Source organism: Balaenoptera ricei, chromosome 14 (genome assembly GCF_028023285.1).
Source record: "Balaenoptera ricei isolate mBalRic1 chromosome 14, mBalRic1.hap2, whole genome shotgun sequence".
NCBI lineage: Eukaryota > Metazoa > Chordata > Mammalia > Artiodactyla > Balaenopteridae > Balaenoptera > Balaenoptera ricei.
Genome location: NC_082652.1, coordinates 37,745,981 through 37,766,094, shown reverse-complemented (window position 1 = coordinate 37,766,094; position 20,114 = coordinate 37,745,981). Strand labels below are relative to the sequence as shown.

General features: G+C 42.1%; 1 protein-coding gene across 3 annotated transcripts in view; it reads right to left on the bottom strand.

The window, feature by feature from the left end:
* The window catches only part of YES1 (YES proto-oncogene 1, Src family tyrosine kinase), a 77,151-nt gene extending 64,264 nt beyond the window's left edge, over nucleotides 1-12,887 (bottom strand). The window contains exon 1 of one of the 3 annotated variants that reach the window (XM_059894148.1): nucleotides 12,783-12,887. The gene's annotated coding sequence lies outside the window, so the exon portion shown is untranslated. Of the gene's footprint in view, nucleotides 1-12,124; nucleotides 12,155-12,474; nucleotides 12,725-12,782 lie in introns of those variants that run through there. The other 2 variants (XM_059894146.1, XM_059894147.1) reach the window with 2 other exon arrangements.
* Between the last annotated feature and the right edge of the window lie 7,227 nt (nucleotides 12,888-20,114).

Here is a 20,114-nt window from a genome sequence, read left to right as displayed (position 1 = left end):
TTAATAAACTGTTACAGAATTTTGTCCAAATTCAAAGGCAACTTTCAGCGTCTGCATTTATTAAAATTCACCTTTTAAGGCATCATTTAATCATTTTTCTTTTTTTTTGAGATGTCTGTCTCCATGATTTCTTTCTTTTTTTTAAATTTTGTTTTTATTTTTTGGCTGCATTGGGTCTTTGTTGCTGCCCGCGGGCTTTCTCTAGTTGCAGTGAGTGGGGGCTACTCTTCCTTGCGGTGCACGGGCTTCTCATTGCGGTGGCTTCTCTTTGTTGCAGAGCACGGGCTCTAGGCGCGCAGGCTTCAGTAGTTGCAGCATGCGGGCTCAACAGTTGTGGCTCGCAGGCTCTAGAGCGCAGCTCAGTAGTTGTGGCGCACAAGCTTAGCTGCTCCGTGGCATGTGGGATCTTCCCGGACCAGGGATCAAACCCGTGTCCCCTGCATTGGCAGGCAGATTCTTAACCACTGTGTCACCAGGGAAGTCCACCATGATTTCTTTCTATTACCAGTGGGGTCCTGGGAATATCAGAAATGTCTTTCAGAACCTTCAGATGGAATTCTTCTGGACCTAGAAGACTGAAATCAGTCAAAGCTAGATGCCCTCTTACTATCTACTATCTAGTTTCTTATACTTTTTTCCCAGCTTTTCCATTAAAGAGCATCCTCTTGTTACAGAAGTTAGGAGATTAAAAAGAAGACATGCTAGCTGTTTCTTATGATCTATCATTTCGACTTTCTGAAGTTGTGGATCTGTGGCTTCTTTCTTACTTCTGGCTGTGATTATCTTGAAGAATCGTCTACGTTGTCATTAGTTTTTCCTTCTTCTAAGCATCAATCATCCTAAAAATCCTATTCATCCTCTGACAACCTAAGAGGTTCCTGACTCTCTCTTCTACTTGACCTTTATTACGAGTTCCTCCTTCTGACTTAAAAAAAAATCAAAGACTAAGCCCCAGTAGGAGTGGTTTAAGGGGGTGGGGAGAAGGGGAAGTGTGAGGTGAGACTGGGGAAAGGGAGGTTTAGCTCCATCATAATTTCCACCTGCCACTATTCCCCCCCAAATACTTTGATATGGCTAATTACTGTCTTTTCTCAATCACTAAAAGTGCTATCTAAATGTATTTAGATAAAAGCCCCATTCTACTCTGACCCCCTTCCTTACCAGGGTGCTTCTCAAACTTTTCACGTAAAAAAGCCTGGGGAATTCATTCCTTTAGGTGGTACACTGCCCATTAGAATCTTAAACCATCACCGTTAGTTTGCTTCTGTACCAATATTGTTGCCCGAATTAAGAAGATACCATCTGGGGGCTTCCCTGGTGGCACAGTGGTTAAGAATCCGCCTGCCAATGCAGGGGACATGGGTTCCAGCCCTGGTCTGGGAAGATCCCACATGCCACGGAGCAACTAAGCCCGTGCGCCACAACTACTGAGCCTGTGCTCTAGAGCCCGTGAGCCACAACTACTGAGCCTGCGTGCTGCAACTAATGAAGCCCACGCGTCTAGAGCCCGTACTCCACAACAAGCGAAGCCACCACAATGAGAAGCCTGAGCACCGCAACAAAGAGTAGCCCCTGCTTGCTGCAACTAGAGAAAGCCCGCGAGCAGCAACAAAGACCCAATGGCAGCCAAAAAAATAAAAACTAAATAAATAAACAAAATAAATTAAAAAAAAAAAAGAAGATACCATCTGTGCCCACACCTTTCAAATAAATATTCTAATCATATTTATACAACTAAATAGTGTATTTCCATATACCTAACTCATTCAACTACTACGTTACTTCCTGTTCCCTTCTGTGGCAGAGACAGCTACTTTTCCACTAAAAATGCCTTCTCCCCTTCTATGGTGTAAAGTTGTCACTGGAAGGTAGCTGCCCTGTCAAGGACTATCTGTCTCAGTTCTACCTACAACCAGATACAAGCATATGACTCAATCAGCGTAAGGGGAACTAATGTGTGCCAGAGTTTTTAAGAAGCATGGCTGCTAAAGATATAGTTAGAGACTATGATATAAAGAAAAGAAACCCACTTATTCTTACTTCTCCTTAACATTTACGAGTCACTGCTAAATCGAATCTCAGTTTCTTCATCAGACTCAAGTAGAGTGTTTATCTGAATTCATCCTGAGCATTAATGCCATTGTTTAGCACTGGGCCCGCCACTCCAAGGAGTCTTGAGGTTACTTACTGCATGAGTTTTCAGTGAGAAGCTGGCTGCTGACACTCCTTTCTCCTATGCCCATGGTAAGCAAATATTGCCAGCGAACTGCTGTACTTGCCCATATTTTAAAAATATTTAATACGTGCCTACTATGTGCTGTTGTTCTAGATACTTGGGATAACTTCAGTAAACAAAATAAAGATCCCTACCCTCATGGAGCTTACCTAGTGGAAGCCATTCTAAGCTCATAGAGTTGGTACAACAGGGTATTTTATTTATTTTTTGGCTGCGCTGCGTGGCATGCAGGATTCTAGTTCCCCCAACCAGGGATGGAACCCATGCTCCCTGCAGTGGGAGCGTGGACTCTTCACCACTGGACCACTGGGGAGTCCCTGGCACAACAGTTTAAAACCAATCTGCTAACCCTTATGTAGACTCAGTAAACACAGGCAGTGATGGAACCGTTGGCAGTGATGTGTGGAGTTGTACTGCGGATATTCTGTGTGGGATAATAATGCAACAAAATCAAGCTGTATTCCCATAGAAAACAATGCTCCAGCTTATAAGAGAGGACAAAGGGTACATTCTTAGATACAATGGAAGAAATAAAAGGAAGCCAAAGAAGAAAAGGCTTCTAAGGTGGTGAAGGAAATCACTGTCAATGGAACTTGACACAGTGGCAAAAGAGTAGCAAACAAAATTTCCATTTAGAGCTTTAGATGAGACTCTTCATGCAGAGAGTGAGGAATTCATGGAACAATAAGATTTAAAGGAACAAGCCAGGGCTTCCCTGGTGGCGCAGTGGTTAAGAATCCACCTGCCAATGCGGGGGACATGGGTTCGAACCCTGGTCCGGGAAGATCCCACATGCCGCAGAGCAACTAGGCCCGTGTGCCACAACTACTGAACCTGCGCGCCACAACTACTGAAGCCCGCGTGCCTAGAGCCCGTGCTCTGCAACAAGAGAAGCCACCACAATGAGAAGCCTGCGCACCACAACAAAGAGGAGTCCCTGCTGGCCGCAACCAGAGAAAAGCCCACACGCAGCAACGAAGACCCAACGCAGCCAAAAAAATAAAATAAGTAATAAAAATTTTAAATAAATAAATAAAAGAACAAGCCAATGTGGAAGAATTCTACTGGATTTCCTTAAGAAGGAAATGCAGCTTTGAATGTTGGTGAGTCTGTACCAAGGTGCAGGAAACCACCATCCTACTGACAGAGCAAATCAGAAAGTGTGCTCTCTTTCTGCAGCATGCACCTGAAACATAATGGAGGACAATTTAGACAATACAGAGCTTCCATCTATTTCTACTAACTCATCTAGGAATAAATCATATACTTGGTAGAAAAGAAGGCAATATTGCACAGTAGAAGGAAAACTGATTTGAGCATAAACTATATGTATGTATATAAATATATATGGGGGGAGGCAGACTATAGACATACAGACTTATATGTATACTTTACAAACCCAAACTTACAAAAGAACCACATTTACTCCAGTTGAGTTAGAGTAATAACCCACTTCTGCATGCTCCTTTGTTCCTATGATGAATTTTTTTCTTTTTGGCTACGCCACACAGCTTGTGGGAGGCTTGTGGGACCTTGGTTCCCCGACCAGGGATTGAACCCGGGCCCTCGGCAGTGAAAGCGCAGAGTCCTAATAACCACTGGACAGCTAGGGAATTCCCTGATGAATTAAATTTAGATAGGAAAGAAACTTGATTGGAAGAACATGCAAACACTGTCTCTGTAATGTGGGCTGTAGCTACAGTTTAGTTAGTGTAATAACCCAATTTTTTAGCTCATATAATAGTTGACATCAACACCCATCATGAAATATGCACCACAAAGCTAATTCCATTAAAAAGAAAAGTGGAAGTGTTGAAAATTCTCAGCCCAATACAAATGTACAGTTTACGGAAGAAGGAAAAAGATTAAAAAATCACCCTTTCCATCATTGCTCCTTATCCCTAAGGAAGGTGTCTTATAGGAAACAGTCTTGCTGTCAGTTATTCAGTCACATCAACGAGTCATGTGACCTTAGCAAATTACATATACTTACTGATCCTCAGTTTCTTTGTGTGTAATAAAAGCCTATCTTATGCATGATTCCTGTGTGTTTCTGGAATGCCTTTTCAAAGATTTAACTTAAACGTGAAAATGTATATGAATGTATAGCAAAGCATCTGACATAAAACAGGCTTTCTTGGGACTTCCCTGGTGGTCCAGTGGTAAAGAATCCGCCTTCCAATGCAGGGGACAGGGGTTCAATCCCTGGTCAGGGAACTAAGATTCCACGTGCTGCAGGGCAACTAAGTCCACACACCACAACTACTGAGCTCGCGTGCCTCAACGAGAGAGCCCGTGTGCTGCAAACTACAGAGCCCACGTGCTCTGAAGCCCACACGCCACAACTAGAGAGAAGCCCGTGTGCCAAAACAAAGAGCCCACGCCGCAATGAAAGATCCCACATGCCGCAACTGAGACCCGATGCAGCCAAAAAATTTTTTAAAAGAAAATAAATAAATAAAATCTAAAAATAAAAAATAAAACAGGCTTTCCTCCGTCTTTACCCAATACCTAACAGAAGGAGTGAATGGGTGGGAAAAAGAAAAAAGGACACAAAAAAGAAAATTATAAACTTCATACTACATCCACTTCTCATTTTTCCTCTTCTACTCTCCTCATTTTTGTTTCTCATTCCCAATCTTTTGACCTGTTTCCATTTCTCACACTGGGTCAGGGTAGGAAGCAAGTTTCACAGTGCCTAGCAAGCAGGTGGGAGGAACTAGGGAAGCTTCTGTCCTTAAATTAAGCTCAGAGTCCTAGCATCCTAATATGGAGCTCGTAACAGTAATTTTTCAATAGTGAAAAGCAGGGAAGGTGGGGAGGGAGGACAACTGGCAAGGCTACAGGTTATCCACTGTATAATCAGAGCGTTTAGTAGGCCAAGTATTTCATTTGCTCAAAGAGCTCAGCAAATTAAAAAAAAAAAAAAAAAACACAAAAACACAAAACTTAAAATCAATCAGAACATATTTACCACAGAAACACTGTTGTATCTTTATGTTAGGTTTTTACAAATAAACTCCAATGGGCTGCCCAGAAATCTAACCAAAAAGGCTAACCTTACGGAAAAGAACTTTTTCTGGGAAAAATATTCTGATTTTCCACCTTATAATTTTAGTTTCTTTTCTTTTCCTTCCTTCTCTTTCTTTCTACAAAATCTATTATGCAAACCTTAAAAAGCTAACCATTTTCAAATGCCCATGCTTATTTTGTTCTAAACGTTAACTACATGTATTAAAGAAAAATATCCAAAACAATTAGTCTGCGCTTTTGTCAATTAAAAAAGATGTTTTAATGTCAGTGACTCTTTTCCCGATACAATGCAGCAAAGCTGTCATCCCGTCATAACTACCTGTTAACTGATATCACAACTATGTGCTTCAATGAATCATTCAGTCCTTTTCTAATTTTACTGCAAAATAAATCTGAAATGTTTTTTTAAAAGCCTTGCTTTCAAATGTGTTTTCTTATAGTAAATCTTCTGTATAGGTGTTGTGGAGCCTGTGCATGTGAGTCACAAGTATCTGTAATGAACTAACATCTAGAAAAACATCAAGTCTTCCCGCCTAGAGAATTGAATCGGTTTACTTGAGGCTAAATCTATGTAGTACAAAGGGATTTATTAAAGCTGCAGATGTATCACACCCTAACACCCATCAAAAATCAGAGAAGTATTCTAATGGATTATCCCATTAAAAAGATCAATCTAAAAAATTTATAACAGCCTCATAATTATAGCCAGTTCCACCCAACTGTGAATTCCTAGAAGGAAGTAGTCACGCTGCAATCATTTTTATAACATCAAAACTGGCATAGTATTTGTTGCACCACAGGTTTAATAAATGTCCACTTAATGAATGGAATACACTTTATTTGCCTGAGAAAGTCCAGTGTCAAGTCTGTGGGTCAGTTTTTTACCCTAACTTTTATTTACCTGGTATCTAATTTTATTTCAAATTCTAGACTCTAAAACATTTCCTTAAAATTTTATCAATATAAAAACTTCAACTGCAGTAGAGCCACATATTTAAATAAGGCTGAAAGAATATTAGAAAACATCTGGCCCAACTGTACCCCCGTTTCAAATGGTGAAGCTGAGGCCTATGAAGTTCAATGAATTGACCAAGGCCACACAGCTCTTCACTGTCACAAGTGGAATTAAAATCCAGATGGTCTTCTATCTTTTAGTCTTGTCCTTATTACACCATGTTACCTTCTCTGCTCCTTTTCAAATGCCTGACTGCTATTAATTAAAAAGTATCCATAATATGAAAATACTAATTGCCTCAGAACAAATGTAAGAAATCAATAAACTTGGGACTTCCCTGGTGGCGCAGTGGTTGAGAATCCACCTGCCAATGCAGGGAACATGGGTTCGATCCCTGGTCCGGGAAGATCCCACATGCCGCGGAGCAACTAAGCCCGTGTGCTGTAACTACTGAGCCTGCGCTCTAGAGCCCACGAGCCACAACTCCTGTGCCCTCGTGCTGCAACTACTGAAGCCCGCGTGCCTGGAGCCCGTGCTCCGCAACAAGAGAAGCCCGCGCACCACAACAAAGAGTGGCTCCCGCTCTCCACAACTGGAGAAAGCCCGCACAGCAATGAAGACCCAACACAGCCAAAAAAAAATCAATAAACTTGCCATGAAACAGTTGTAAGTATTAACTTATGCAGCAAAAGCCACCAATTTTCTCCACCCCACCGCAATTTCTACTTAACGCTAAGAAACTAAAAGTTACATTAAAAAATTAGAGAAGTGACTAGCCTCTGTAATCAGTTTAAGAAAACCTAAGGTCTACATATATTGTTAGGAACAGAGGCTGAAACCAGACAATCTTTAGGTTTCAGTGGTCAGTCTTTTCCTCCCAGTACTTCCTGCCTCCACCCCCACCAATAATTCAGCAGACATACCCTATGACCTATGCATTCTTTCACAGATTACATCAAGAAAACAAGGATTTCTTTTTCTTTCTGTCCTTGGAATATACGAATATTATCACAATTATAATACTGACTGTCACTAATACCATGATAGGATACCCCCGCCAAAAAAAATGTTTTTTTAAATTTTTGGCTGCACTGTGTGGCATCAGGATCCCCGTTCTTCGACTAGAGATCGAACCTGCACTCCCTGCAATGGAAGCATGGAGTCTTAACCATTAGACCACCAGGGAAGTCCCCCAGATGTACTTTTTTTTTACAATCTAGGATCTTGGGCTTTCAACATTCACTAAAATAGTAAAAAAACACTTATTTAAAATAAACCTTACTAGAAACTAGTATAGCCCCAACTACAAAGAGTTTCCAGTTTATGTTAGAAATATCAAAATGACCTTTAAGTTCACATTTAAAGTTTAAACTTTTTAAACAGTTTTATAAAATCATTTTCTAGACCAAAACTTTTGAGGGTTAAAGATCTAAAGAACTTGTTTTAACATCAGCTTCTGAAAAAGTACTAAGCTACTTTTGTAAAATTTTACTACAGGTATACCTTAAAAACATGTTGTGTGGGGAGAAAGTCTCTATATATATACTCATAAATATACACAGAACCACATCCCTGAATACAACTCAAAAGGATTTATTCTATTAGAGACTGTTCTCAAAGATTCATATAAAACAGTTCCTTGCCACAGTGAGTTCTAAGTCAAGTATATCACAGTCATGGAAAGAAATAATTAGAATGCAAGGAGAAATGTGCTTTGATACCAGTGTTCTGTGGGAGCACAGAGAAGGGGGTCAACACACCACTGTCTTGTTAAGTATGTGCCACGATAACAATGTGTACTTGTTAATGTTCAAGTGTACAGTCTTCCGTACTTCTTCCTTCCTTCTGGTTATACCAGTTTGAGAGCTACTTCTCCCAATACTCTCTATTTCCCATCCCAAATTAGCCAAATCCTGAACCACTAAATTCCAAAGCCAGAACGAGCAACAGGAATTGTCTAGATTTTCCAATGGTAGTGGTAAACGAGAGGACAAGATGCTGCTGCTCTTTGCTTGGCACACTGAGCAACGTTTTAGAGGCAGCAAAATTTGCCTGCGGCCTCTTCCAGTCTGGGGCTTGCCATAGAGAGCTGATGCTGTATCTGCGTTTGCTGAGGTCCATCTTCTCACACCTCAGGAATAAAGAACAACAGGAAAAATAATCTAGGGTTCTTACTTGCAAAACTCCAGCAGTCACAGGGGATATGCCATGCGCAGCTAGTTCTAGAAATAATCCCTTTTGAAGGTCTTCCACTTCCTGGAAGAAAAGCAGGGAGTCCAAAGAACCTGCATATCAGCTCTGCCACCCGCCAAGCAACAGTAACAGCAGCAGCACTTCGAAGAGACACGGGTTAAAACGGCACAGAGTATATGGTATACGCTTCAGAGAACCTGAAATCACATATATACTCAAATTAGGGAAACTGAAGGGCACTGCTGTCCCGGGTTGGGGGGCGGCGGGGGAGAGCAGAGGCATAGCTCAGCCCATCGGTAACCTCACTGTACATTATCCTGTACTCTGAAATTACAGGATTCCCTTTCTTTCCTGGAGTGAGCTTCAAGATCTTAAAGAGTAACACCAGGTAAACCTAACCCAGACCAGGATGTGTTGCTATCAAGTCTGCTAGTTCCAAGACAACAGTGGCGCTGCTGCAGCCAACGATTCCTTGGCACACAGACACGTTAAAATGATCCTGGCAGCGGCACTGGCTCTTCTCTTCCACCCTCTTGTTACTCTAGCTCCTTTTGCTAAATCTGCCTCTGAGTTTAGACAGGAGCTGGATGGTTCATAATCACCCAGCAGCTGTAGCTGAGCAATAGGCAGCCTAATTGTGGCGCCGGAGCAGCTGAGAGGAAGAAAAGAGAGACTACATACCCTACCGTAGCCACATAAACCGCCGCACACACTACCAATCAGATACCAAGGTACTTTAACAGGAACAGATGATTTCCTTTAAAGAAAAGCAGTTGTACCTCGCTAGAGGAACTTGTATTTGTATTACAGACCTGTTTAAACGTGAACTGAAGGTGACCTAAGCCATGTAGGGTTCTGAACAATGGAAGATCTTAACTAAAACTTCCTGTAAATATTCACACAACAAAGCCAGCACCACAAACATCACCTTTGTAACATAACTGAAAGTTCCTGTGATATAAGAACTTGGTACAGCCATGATCTCCTCTTCAGCTCTACATTACCACAGTGCAAAGCAACCACGCCAACAACTACCACAGCAAGCCATTACACAAAGCAAGTAAAGTAGCATAAGGCAGCGATTCACAGCATTTTGGAAACTCCAACACCATAACGTCATTTGAAACAAAACACCATTTCTTTAGGTGCTATACAGCACATCTTCATAAAGTCTGAGTAAATGAAAACTTATTTTATGCTGAGAATTTTAAGACATCCTTAAGAATATCAAATCACAGGCTGAAATTACCAATCTAAAGAATTATTGTTCCAGAAAACTGAAAATGGATGAAAGACTTATTACCTTGATGCCATAGTTAAATTTTGAGTCTTAACTGTCATGTTATCATAATCTTCTGAAAAACAGGGCATATTTTATATTTGATGACAGAACAGTGTTCCCTAGTTTAATAAACATATTTTGATTACCTACTACTTGTCATGTACAACATACAAAACTGAAGAGGATTTAAAGTTAGTTAAACCTGGTGTATTTCCTCAAAATATTAACATAATTAACATATGTTATTTACCTGTGAAAGTAGTTACATACGCCAGCTGGTATTTCCCAGTTATGGTTTAATAGGTCTAACCCTGTTTGCAAAGGGCAGCCCAGCAGTATTCTAAAGTCAGTCACCAAATACTAAGTCCTTTAGCGAAACACCTTATACACTGTAAAGTACATTACACACAGGCTTCTTTAAAAAGGGAAAAAAAAAAGTTTCACATAAACTAAAACACAGACACAGAAAACCAATCATCGCTTAATGAACTATACACTTGAACTATACCACCATCAGGGTAAAGAACTTTGCCACCACTTCAGGAGCCAGGTCCCAATCACAGCCTCCTCCCTCCTCTTTTATCTTTACTTTTACAGAAATCACTTCCTTGCAGGTTTTTAAAAAATACAGTTTTACCCCCCGAGTTTGCATTCCTAGATACCAGACCTTAATACTGCTCTCTAAAAATGTTTGACGTTAGGCTTCTTTTTTTAACATAATGCTAATAGAAACTAATAATAAATAACGTCTACGCTAAACAGACTCACTAGATTAAGAGCTAAACATATTTATAAAGAAAAATTACATTAATAAATTATTTACTGCCTAAAAGGATGCAAATTTGAACTCTACATAAACAACTCTTAAAGCATGTGTCGGTAATATTTCATTTACACTGGGTCCTTGCTATCTTTTAGGATATTTATTCTTTTAACATTACATACCATGAAGGAGATTTATTTGCATAGACGTTGATTTTTCAGCTTGAGAATTCACTGATTTAAAAAAAAAAAAACTTGAACCATGTATTAATATTATACCTCAGCCATAAGACAAATTCCACCTATCCCAGAAGATAGGTCAAAGCTGTAATTTCACTTTCGGTTGAACAGAAAGGAGTCAATTTTGTGGTTTATGAAGTCAGCAAAAACGTACTGCAAAATTAAAGCTATTATAACATTATGGTGGTTACGGCAGAGTACATATTTTAAGAGCCCTTTTATACTTTATCCTGGAAACATGAATGTGAACTGTCTTGTACTTAGATTCAGATCAAAGTCATTTGTTTTTTTTCAAATTAGGACCCAATGAATTGTCAACCAGCATTAAAAATCTCCACTGAGGTTTAGCTAATGTCCCAAAATTAAAATACAATTACACTTCCTTTTCTTAAAGGGTCAACTATGGCAGGGATCTAATATATTAGTAAAAACAGAACAAAACATAAATAATGAAATATAACTTTCTTACAGAATAGATGAAAATCACATGTGACACATACAAGATCCTTGGCTTCTAATACAAGACACTCCTTCATTACCTGTCCATTCAAAATGTTTCCTGTCCACTGTGTGCCAACCATTGTGCTAGTTAATACATTAGATTTACCACATACTTTGCCTTAAATGCCTACAGTCACGTGTACCTATTTAGTAATATTTTCCTTACCGTGTAATTTAACCACAGATAATTTAACAGGATGGTTTAAACACACTTAGAATTATCAAGTTAACTTTGCCACTGCAATCCTGCAGTTGCAATGCACGAGTATACCACCATCATACACATGTATATGTGAGATCATCTATGTGAACACACATTACGGTGGGAACATATACACATAATAAATGGCTTGAACATAAAAGTTTGATTCCAGTGGAGACTCAGCTTTTCATTTCCCTAACAATTTATAAATCGTCAGAACGTGTGTCATGCCGTGCCTGTTTTAATTAATGAAGCAGAAAATAATTCTACCAAATCCAAACCATGTTGGGTCCCACCCACTACAGAACAAAAATTAAAGCAGTCCCTACACTACATCGGATATGATTTTCTAAGAGCTTCTTAAAACAACGTTGCCCCATGCCCAATAAAGCAAAAGCTGGAAGCAATTATCAAGAAGAAAAACACACATTAAAACAAAATTTTCTGTAACACATGTCGACAGAGAACCGAACCAAATGGGAGACGGAGTGTCATAACACTAAAAGTGCACGCTGAACAGCATATTTCCCAACCCCCAACCCAAAACAAAGGAAAACTTTAACATGTTGCGGTTTTCAATCAAACCTAGCGCAGCGAGAGGCTCACCCGCTCGCCCCCCATCCCCCGCCCGCTCTCCCGGCACAGTTGCCACCCGGCGTCCGCCGACAGGCATACCCCCGACCCCGGGGACGGAAAGGGGCCGCTGCTCCCGCTCCTTACTTCGGCCAAAAGAAACCTCGCCGGCCCCTCGCCGGGCGGCCAGCACAACCTCAGAGACGCGGGTGCGGGTGTCCCGGCGCTCCCAGGACCTTAGGTCGGACTTGGGCGGGACCGGGAAGGAATGGACTGGGCGGAGACCGAGGCAGAGGGCGAGCAGGTAGCGCCGGGAAGGACACACGCCCGTCGGGCGAGCCGGGCCGGGGGAGGGGAGAAGTTTTTCCCCAACTTCCCGACTCGGAGCCGGCGGAGAGCGGCGGCGCCTCCGGGCGCTGGCAGGCGCCGGGCCTAGCGCTGCGGGGCCGGGATCGGCCGCCTCCTGCTCCGCCCGCGGGGCCCCGAAGCGTCCTTACCTGCGCTCCAGCCGCGCTCGTATGAGTCGCCGCAGCGGCGGGGAAGGGTGGCGGGGAGGGGGCGGCGGGCGGAGGGGAGGCCCGCGGGGCCCTCTCCGTCCTCCACCTCCTCGTCCCGGGCGCCGAGCGGCAGCGACGACGGCACAGCCGGCCGGGAACTCGCTACTTCAGGAGGGAATTCCCGGGCTCCCCAACCCCGCGGCCTCACGCTCCACCTCCTCCCCGCGCGGTACCCGCCCTCACTCCCGGCCCCGCCCCCCCGTGCAGGGGCGGGGGCGGGCTACCTGCGCGCGCGGCCGCCCGCTCACCGGAACTCGCGCCGCGCCCGACCGGGCTCCCGCGACCCCGCCTTCCGACGCCGGCGCGCGTCCCTTCGGGTTGCGGGCCGCCCTCCAGCCGTCCCGGTTGGCGGCGAGACCGAGTCACTAATCCCGACCCAACATGGCGGCGGGGTCCGGGGCGGATTCCCGAGGCGGCGCAGGCTGAGGGGGCGTGAGGAGGAGGCGCTTCTCCACACGGAAAGCAGGCCCACAGCGCCCCCTCCCCACGCGCGGAACCTGCGGCTCGGCTGCCGCGGAAGATAGGGTGGGGTGCCTCGGCCTTTCTCCTTTCCCCTCGCCCCGCTCTCTGTAGTGCCGAGGGCTTTGTTTTCGTGGGGGAGTACAGGAGTTTGGGGGTTGGCTGTTTGCTCTTCAGTACTATGCTTCCGCACCCTTTGTCGTGGATAGTAAAATCTCAGCCCAGCCAGGGGGGTGTTACTAACACCCTCATCACCAGCCTGATCGCCGTCCAGAAACGCTCGCGTCTGGCCTCCTTCCGATCCAGGGATCCTGTCCCAGCCCCAGGAGCTTCCTGTTGACTGTAGGTCGAACCAGCCTTGTCGGGAGAGGGAACCGAAGCCGAGTTTTGTTGGCGACTCTCCCAATAATGGTGGCTTTGGCTTGTCTTGGGACAGCGTGTTCTCAGGCGATGCTGGCAACGTCCCAGATGAGGAACTGGGGCAGGTATTATTGTCCCGTTTGACAGCTGTGGAAACTGAGGCTGCCACCGCAACGAACGTGGAGCAGCCACAACTAGAATCCTGCTCATCTGAATCCAAGCACCTTTCCTACTGGCCTTGCAGCCAGTCGCTGAAGCAGAAGGAAGAGGGTCCAGAAGGTCCAGAATGAACTGGGAAAAAATGAGGGTCATTCAGTGTCCAGAAGGGCTGAATAGTGTCTTCTGCTGAAATCACTTCTGCCCTGACAGACTCTCAGATTAACTTCCTCTTCGTATTTCCTCTTTGGTGGGGTTATCAGAACTATTAATGTTGGGATTGTTGGTTTCCTTTGTGGTTTTTAGCGAAATTCAGAATCATCTTCGACAAATAAGAAATGGTACAATCATATGTGTCAGTATTCTGGTATTCTAGAAACTTAGGAAATGCATATAAGGGTTTGAAAAAACATTTTTTTCAGCTCACTAAATGAGCCAAAGATAGGCATAGGCATTCACATTAACTAAAAGGTAACATCGTGCTTTATATGATTTAGCTGCTAAAACTTCATTTGCCCTTGACTGTCTTGGGCATTAAAATTTTCATGTAAATTTATATTTAGCGCTTTTTTTTTAACTAGAAAATAAATTCCTTGAGCTGCTACTTTTCTAAACTTCTATGTAAAATAGAGATAGTATTTTTTTGTCCTAAACTCTCAGCCTCAAAAAAATCAACTCAAAAATACTAGTTTACTCCAGTTCAAGGGATGAAGTGGCTTTGAAGATGTTCTGTATGGAGTTTTAAAGATGGGAGAGGGTGTCAAAATCCTACATGTTTTGTTATACTCACTTATCTTCACTTTTCTTCCCTTAACCCTCATTTTAATTCTTTTTATTACTTCATTCCCTGTTTTCTCTTTTGGAATATTCATCTAACAACATCAAGCTTCAGTCTGTAAATATTCTGGAGACTTTTCAATCTGGAGTCTCACTTATCTCCAGGCGTATTTAAAACAAACGGGACAAAGAGAATCTCTAAAGCCTCACTGAGTTTGGTATAATAGAAATTGCTTTCAAGTGAAAATCTGTTCATTTGTGAAAAGGACAAATGAAGAAGCACACCCCTGTGTCCCTCCCACACAGCAGGGAGGTCTGGTATGTATGGGTTAAGGAGTGATAAGGAACCTAAATCATGGAATCCCTGGGCGAGTCTGCTGGATGAAAAAGCTAGGGGAAAACTTGAAATAAATCAATGAAATAGGTGAAGTCCCTACAAAAGTGAAACACATCGTTTACTTAAGTTTATTAATGCTTACAATTATTTGACTGATGGAAAGCCTGAAGGATTTGGAGTTTCGTTGGGGCCCACTCCCTCTCACCCTGGAACATGTGATTTTGCCAGGAAGTGGTTGTGTGTGGAATAAACCTCTCCTGCCTGTGTCGGTTATCTGCTGCTGTTGCTGCTTGCATCACTGAGGCTGTGATGATGATTTTCTCTTCCTGGTAACTAGAGAGCCTGCAGTCTTACACAGGTGCAGGCACTGGTCTCTGCTCTTTAATGACTATCCTCACTACCACCCCCTCCCCCCCAAACGCCTTCCACCATAACCATTCAAAGCTTGGATCTCCTTAAGTCACGGTGCCTCGGGTTATCTACACCACCTCAGCCTTGCCTCCTCCACCTGGCCAATTAGGGCAAATATGAGGAGCCCTCTAAACAAAGACAGGGAAAATCGAGCAAAAGGCAAGTATCCATCCTTGAATGTTAGGCTTGTTGTGCCAAGCTCTGTGGCGAGATGCCATACAATTTCTGCTGCCTTCATCACCTCCAGGACTGGTGCACACCTGGGCAAGGTCTGTCTAAGAGAAGCAATCCACTGGATGTGTAAGGACACCTCCTACAATGAATAGATACAAGAAACGGCGATCTTATGTGAGCTGCAGCAAATCCAGCCCATCGTTTTGCCCTGTATTGTTGCTCTCTCCAGTGTCTAACTTATTGCCTGCCTGGTCTACAATCTTAGATTTCCACCTTGTGCCTGGTGTGCCTCCGCAGCTCCGGGACTATTTGTTGGAAATCTAGTCTTTGCTGTTGGAATCTATTTCGGCATCATCTAGGTTTATTTTTCTGACTTCAGTTCTTCCTAGTTCTCCTGTAGTTTCGTCCCAGGCCTGTTATACCTAGCGAAGTCCCTACCAGTGTCAGCAGCTCCAGCTCCCTGGGTACCACTCTGCCTGTTCCTAGATAGCCTTCGCCATAACTTCAGACTTTCATGCTCTCAACTTGGTTCATCACTCTGTTCTGTGACAGCAGTTTCTAAGCTGGATGGCACTTGGCATCTTCTCACATGCTGTCTGCCTTGCAGAATATAGCATGCAGTGGACACCTTTTGAGGGTGTCTGTTTAACCCAAGGTCCTCTACTCTGAGAACCAGTCCTCTCCCAATAGCCGGAGTGTAGCCCTTTGATCTGAGTACCCCCTACTCTCAGGCTCCAGCTTGGAATTTGGAATTTTGAGGGAGTGACACAAAGGTGACTCAGAGGTTATTCATGATGGTGTGGTGGAGTTCAGGGTCCAGTGGCATAAGGTGAGTGTCCAGGGGTAGGGAGGGTCCAGGAGCAGCAAGTGTGCAGTGCTGCTGGTGCCTGCATCCTAAGCAGACCATCCCTATGGCAGGACCTGGACTCTGCCCCGCCTCCCTTGGTTCCTGCCTGAGCCTGCTCCACCAATCCTCCTGTTCATTCTCTGAACTTCCAAAATTAAGTTCTCTTTCTGCTTAAATTAAGTGGAGACCTTCTGTTCTTTGCAAATAAGAGCCACTGTTAGTTTCTGCTACTTACTCATACTGCTGACAGTAAACTCAAGTGCTGTGAGGGCAGCACCTCCTGCCCCCTGCACACAATGGGGGTGGGTGAGGGCTGGGGGAGCTGGTTTTCAGAGAGAGGATGAAGCAGATGCATAGTGAGAAGCTTTTCTGGGGATAAGAGCTTGTAGGACCCCAATGCTAACTCTAGTTGCCTTGAGCCACATATAACACCCCAAGAGTAGAACATAGCTGGCAAATCAGTCCCTCCTCCAGCTGCCAGGGGCAGTCATTGCTTTTTTTTTTTTTAATTTTTTATTTATTTTTGGCTGTGTTGGGTCTTCGTTGCAGTGTGAGGGCTTTTCATTGTGGTGGCTTCTCTTGTTGTGGAGCATGGGCTCTAGGTGTGCAGGCTTCAGTAGTTGCAGCACGCGGGCTCAGTAGTTGTGCCTCGCGAGCTCTAGAGCGCAGGCTCAGTAGTTGTGGCGCACGGGCTTAGTTGCTCTGAGGCATGTGGGATCTTCCCAGACCAGGGATCGAACCTGTGTCCCCTGCATTGACAGGTGGATTCTTAACCACTGTGCCACCAGGGAAGTCCAGTCATTGCTTTTACATTGCAGCAAGCATCTACCCTTTCTCCCAGAGCACTACCTCCGTCCTCAAAATCCTTCTCAACACAACGATTCAGGCAGCAAACACCTGAAATTGATGTTAGATGTTGAAACCCATTTGATACCTCTGCCCTATAGGCTTATAATTTCCTCCCAAGATCTATATGTGCAAGTCCTGTAGCCATTCCCAAGTGTTTGACCTGATACATTAAGCTGATGTGTGGTCAGTGTCTCTGACAGTGAGTATAAACACCACTGAAATTGCTACCAGATTGCTACTTCCTGGAAATCTTTACAAATGGGTTATAAAAAGTAGAACATAACTTTGCTTAAAGGCAAGAAGTTAGAATGTTTACCTACGTCAAAGGTTTAGAAAAGAAACTATAAATCAGTCATGCTCTTATCTCTTAAATAAACTAACATCAGATCATGAAACATAAAGGACTGGAATCAGGGAACTCTTTTTTATTAGATATTTTGCAAGCTAACACTGCAGTTGGGGTTTAAAAATACGTTTGGAATGAATCTATGTCTTTGAAAAACTCTTTTAACATTGTTTTAAAGCTAGGCTTTCTTTTTGCACTTTCAATGGTATAGATCATTATTTTTTGCATTGTGTCTGAGCAATTAAAATCTGACAAGATCTTATTATATGAGGTACACCATAATGCACTTTTAATTCTTTAGCAAAGTGTATTTACGCTTCTTTTATTTGTATATGAAGAAGGCTTTTGAGTACTTGAAATAGCTACTTAATTGCTCTTCTTTCTAGGGGAATATCTTACATAACAAATATCTAACATAAGATCTATGCTTTGATGAAATGTCTTAGGTCATGTGAATGAATTAATGTGACTGCAACACCGATACCAGGGTTGTAAAAACCATGGCTGTCTCTTATTGAGCCCTTACCATATGCCAGGTGCTTTACCTGAGTCATTCACTGAATCCTCATAATCACTCTGGAGGTTAGTAGTAGTATTCCCATTTGCAGATTGGATCCCATTGCAGAAAAGAAATTATTTTTTAAATGTATTTCAATGACTATGTAAAACAGCATTTGTTTCTCCAAATTCTAAAATAATTAAAATTGGTAAACTGCCTTTATAATTAGGAAATATAAATAAGAAATGTGGGATTCTACAAATTTCATAGGAAATTCTTTAATGTGTAATTTTGTATCTCTAAGAAAGGGTTGGGGACAAACTTAAAAAGATGTATGAGATTAACCTAAAAAGAATGAATTCAATTCAGAAAAAACTATGAATTGAATATTAACTTTCTGGAGATTAGTATTTGGCATCTATCAAGGCAGTCTTCCAATGACACCTCCCTCGAACCATGGTCTTCAGTTGAAGAACCAAATATCTGAGAAATGACTATATGTACAGCATATATAATTACCTGGCCAAATAAAAAGTATGTAGGTTAAATGAATGTTAAGGTTTATATTTTAATCTGCCAAGGCTAGGTAACTGTAGTTAAGCCTTCCATGGTAACATAACTCAGTGATTAGAGTCAGTGAAACAGCTAGTCACCCAAACTAGGTAAGGTTGTTTAATATTTTAAAAATCAGCTGATTCATTCATAAAGCATTCATAGACTATCTCCTGACAAATTCTGTATGTTTCAGTTTATGCTGTATTAAAAGAGATCTTATGACTTTATTAACTTGAAGGATTGGAAAATTAATGGCAGTATACTTTCTTTGTATTGAAATTCAACAAATTAAATATTAATAGATTTTCAAAGATTTTATGTGGATTTTTTTTTCAGGGAAAAAGGAATTAATATCCTACCAAATTTAATGTTAAAATACATAGTTTTCTTTTGGATATTCATTGGAGACTAATACAATCGTTTTTACATTTTATACCTAATTTAATTTAAAAAATTTTTTTGTTTTGCTTAAAAGAGCTAGCCACTATTTTTTAAAATTATCTTTTAGCTTTATTGTCATTATCATCATTTTCATTTCTTTATAGTGGACTAATCTACAACCATTTCAAATTTTTGAGCCCTGAGTTCTGGTCATTAATTCCTGTGGGCCTATGTCCTTCTGAATATTTGAAAGCATGTTTACTAAAGAATCAACAGCCATGCACTGAAGAATCAAAGCGTACAATGACTCACACTAAAGAGGATGCTATTTAAATAATCCAAATGTGACTAACTTCAAAGTAGAGATTTTTTTTTTTGGACACCTGGTAATTTTGGCATAAAATAGAAAATTGGCATTCATGCTCATTTCACGTAAAATTAATTCCAACAAGTTAAAATAGAAGCAGAGCTGGGGACCAAGGAATGGATGTTTTGTTTTGAAAACCAGACTGGAAATTCTGTTTATATTGTAGTAAGGCCCTTTTAAAATTTATTTGAACTTCTGTTCAGGAAAATATTTAGATTTTCCTTAGCCCTCTTAAGGACCTATTGTCTAGTTGTGGATTTTATTTGAAAACCTTGAAACAGAAAAAAAAAATTCTTCCTTTTGTCAAAGTCTCCAAGCCTCACATATTCTCTTTAAAAATCACCAGTCTCATTTCCTTTGAGATGATGAGCTATACATCCAAAGAACAAAGCATTTCCTGAGTCTGTTTAGAGTACATAGGATTAGTTCCTAAGTGTTTGTCATGTACCCTCAAGAACCTGGTAGAAAGTAAAAAACAAAACAAGAAAGCCAGAAACCTCCCAAAGAATATAGAAATTTATATAAAATCTTGAGATGGTAAATAGCACAGAATTACATAAAGTCCTAGCAAGTATTTGATAAATTTGGTCATTTAGATGTATAAACACTTATTAAGTTTTACATTCCTTAAGATAGAAAGCTATGACAGTGGAAAGATGTTTGGACTGGGAATAAATACTAATTCTGGTCCAACTGCTAGTGGATATGGGGTTTCTTTTCTTTTCTTTTTTTTTTTAATTTGTTTGTCATTTATTTTTATTATTGAGCTGTAATTATTCTTTGTACATTCTGGATACAAGTGCCTTATGAGACATAATGATTTGCAGGAATGTTCTCCCATTCTGTGGGTTGTCTTTTCACTTTTTAAAAATTATTTATTTATTTTTGGCTGCGTTGGGTCTTGTTGCTGCGCACGGGCTTCCTCTAGTTGTGGCGAGTGGGGCCTACTCTTCTTTGCGGTGCGCGGGCTTCTCATTTCGGTGGCTTCTCTTATTGCAGAGCACAGGCTCTAGGTGCGCGGGCTTCAGCAGTTGTGGCGCACAGGCTTAGTTGCTCCACAGC